We start from the raw sequence: 4,029 nt of genomic DNA on the forward strand, positions 1-4,029 counted from the left end.
CTACAACACACACTTCTTCATGTTGGTCCATTGAATTCGGGGTTGGATTAAAAATGTTCAACTTCACTTTCTTATGCCCAAATGAGATTTTCATTATCCCTATCCTACAATTGATGTTGGCATTTAAAGTTGCCAAGAAAGGACGGTCAAGGATAACAGGAATTTGGCTTTTGGGATTCGGAACTGGTTCCGTGTCAATAACAACGAAATCGACCGGGAAGAAGAACTTATCAATTTTAATCAAAACAACCTCAATGATACCCCTAGGCTTTTTGATTGATCGGTCGGCAAGTTGTAAAACTACCGACGTCGGTTTCAAGTCTCCTAATCCCAATTTAACATATACCGAGTATGGAAGAAGGTTAACACTTGCTCCTAAGTCTAAGAGAGCCCGATTGATGACATGGTCACCAGTGATGCAAGAAGTAGTAGGTAAATCGGGGTCTTTGAACTTTGGGGGAGTGTTATGTTGCAAAATAGAACTCACTTGCTCGGTCCAGACCACTTTTCTTGGTGCTTGGCTTTTGTTCTTCCTCTTTTGGGTGCAAAGATCTTTTAAGAACTTGGCATAAACCAGAATTTGCTTAATAGCATCCAAAAGTGGGAGATTAATCTTCACTTGCCTAAACATTTCAATGATTTCATTGGTCTTGGTCTTTTGTTTATCAAGATAAATGGATCCTTTCAAGGCATTCGAAAATTGAGCTCTTGGCTCAAAAGCTTTTTCAAATCATGCTTTGATTCATCTTTCAAATCATTTTTCAATGTTTTCTCAACATGATGATCATGCACATGCAATGAAGAAGGAATAAAATATGAAACGGGACCGGTGTCAACTTTTGGTTGCACCGGTTCACTCTCTTTATTGGACATACCTACTTGTTGTCCACAATCTTTCCACTTCTTAAGGTTGTCACCGCATTGACATGCTCAATTGTGGGACCTTTCGATGAGGAATGAGTCTCCACATCACATTGTTGCTTTGGTGGGGCATTCAAAGGCATTTTTTCTCTCTCTAGCATTTGAAGTACTAGCTATTTGCCCTACTTGGGTTTCTAGCTTAGCAATAGATTGAGATGAGAATGAAGCAATTGAGTGTTCGCCTCTAAAGTGCCTAAAGTGGTCAAAACTTTTTCTTCAAAAGTGGGAGAGTTTCCTTGAGAATAAGATTAATTTGGAAAATGAGAATTAGAGAATTGGTTTCCATGTGATTGAAATGACGATGATCTAAAACCTTGGGAACCTTGGCTTTGCACTGGCAGCGGAATATACTTTCCTTGAAAACCACCTTGGGGAGGGTTGGAGCCTTCCCCTTGGCTTTTCCAAGAAAAGTTTGGATGATTCCTCCAACTTGGATTATAATGATTGCCATAGGGATTATTCCCTTGGTTAGCAAAAATGGCATTTGCTTGCTCATGGTTGTCATTTTGCACATATCCATGGGGACAATTAGAAGTAGAATGTAACACACTAGAACAAGTCATACATGATTCATTAGATGCACGATGATGAACATAATTAGGGGAGGAAAACATTTGTTTCGCCGAAGTTTAGTTGATAAAAAATTAATCAAATCTTTGAGATAAGAATTGCATCTTGGTGGCTATATCATTGGAGTTGTCAACTTAATACAAGCCAACATTCTTCGTTCCACCTAGATTTCTACCATTTTTAAAAGATAAAGATCTATGCATAGAATTTTCACTCATACTTTCATACAATTGCCACACATCATTTTCATGCTTATCAAGAAAAGAACCACCCAAAAATGCTGATGTGTCACAGCACCATAAGCTTAAAGAGTGTGCATTAAGGCGAGGGCCAAGTTTTACATTTATAGAAGCCACTACTACCTTCGCTAAGAATATAGTTAGGGTGAGTAGGGATCGTCCCAAGGGATTGGAGTCGTACTTGGTTGTGTAATCGCTATTAGGGTTAGTAGGTCGAGTGATCAAACAAATGGTTGGTTGGTTGACTAAACTAGAGAGCAAATTAAACTAAATAATTGAATGCAACAAAGAGTAAGTAAGAGAGAGAGAGTTCTTAGGGTTTAGAGGTCACCACCAAACAATGATTTTCTATACCCTTAACAAGTGACTGATTGAGGGAAATGTATGTTGCAATAATGATGTATGCGTGTGTTTGGTTGATTCAACTAGTAAGGGTGACCAATTAAGCATACATTGTCTAATCAACATGTGAAAAACATAATATATCTAGCAATTAAGTATATATTTTCTAAATAGCATGTGAAAAGCACAATATATCTAATAAGTCATTAATCCTTTCATTAAGCTCATAAGCCAAACACACCACAAGGTTAGAGACATATGCTTCTTGCATTCAAAAGTATGGAACATCAAACAAGCATGGATTGTCCTCCCATCTAACAACTATGCTACCCCTACACTATAAATAAGCTAAAGGCATGAAATTAAACTAATTAAGCTAAGGGAGAGGCACAATCCATCAAGAAATGAGCATGGACCATCTAGAAAATCACAAGAGCATTCTTTTAAGCACAATATGTTTATAATCTCTAGATTTATAGTATCAATACACATAGACATGCATCAATAACACAAGAAATAGGGACAAACACATGAACATCTATTCTAGCATACATAGACATATGGATAGAATGAAATGATCAATTGGAAGCATTAAACCACATAAATCATTGAATAAACAAGATCTATATATATAAGTGTCAAAACATGTATTACAACACTAATCCCTCAATAATACACAAAATCAAGATATAGAAAGCTTGCTTGGAGCTAACTCTAACCCCAAGAGGATGTCTAACCACTCATGGTAGTGCTCCTCCAACCCTCAAGGGCTAGCTCCATGGTAGAGATTTGCTCCTTGGATGATGAAGAGTCTCCAATGGTGTCTCTAGCCTCCTCCTCTTCTAGGCTTGCTCTCCAAGAGAATATATGATATGATATTGGCTCCCCCTAGTACAAAGTAATCCTTATCCTTATATAGGTAGGTCAAATGACACCCAAAATGGGCTGGGGTCGTGCACACAATATTCTCCAATGATTGGATAAAGGACAACTTTCAATGAGCTGGAAATTTAACTTTTTCGCACTGGAGGAAGTTCGATCGATCGAACCTTGGACTTGGATAGATTGAACTTGGCTGAGATCTATCGAACTTCGGCTGGATCGATCTTCATTGGTGGCGCTTTTTGGATAAAGACAAATCTGAGATATTTTGAAGATATTTTTGGGAAAAGGACAAAAGTGATTGGTAGGGTGGTATAACTAGATAAGATCAATCATTTGGATAAGGAAAAAGCAGTTCGATCGATCGAAGAATGGTGTTGGATCGATCGAACTTTTGAGATCTCTGAAAATGTTAACATGGCTCTGATCCATCTTGAAGTGCTGAGATCGATCATGTTATATCGATCGAACTTTGATCTGAAATCGATCGAAGATATTGATTTCCACCTTTTTCTTCCTTTTGCTTTCACTTGGCTCCTTTCTTTGATTCATCCCAGAATTGCTTCAATTAAGTTCTTATTTGGCTAAGTTAGCTTATTTTTGGGATAAGTGCCTGAAAATGGAAATAATACGAAATTAATCTAAAACGGTAAAGTAAGATAGATAAAGATACTAAAATGCCTAAACTTAAGGGGTTTAAATACACACTTTTCAGCGCTCATCACACCCCCAAACTTAAATATTGCTAGTCCCAAGCAATGAACTAGAAAGTAAAGGAATGAAATAAATACCTATCCAAGTATGAACTAGAAAGCAATAAAAGGATAACGCCACTTTCGTAGGGAACACAATTACACTTAGCACATGCAACAAGCCTTTTAAACCTCTAGGTTACCCCTAGTGGACGAGTGAAGTCTCGTGAGGGTTTCCAGAAATGAAACCCACAAACATTAAGCTCGTTCTTTCTAAAGAGGCACCAATATTGCAAACAGGCATTGGAAGAAAACTACCTCAAGTATGCAATTTTTCAACCATTTCTAAGCAATCTCCCAAAATTTCAACATGAAGCAAGCAA

This window comes from Cornus florida, unplaced genomic scaffold (assembly GCF_030987335.1).
Source record: "Cornus florida cultivar Cherokee Brave unplaced genomic scaffold, ASM3098733v1 CherokeeBrave_3.0.0_Hap2_Chr10, whole genome shotgun sequence".
Classification (NCBI taxonomy): domain Eukaryota; kingdom Viridiplantae; phylum Streptophyta; class Magnoliopsida; order Cornales; family Cornaceae; genus Cornus; species Cornus florida.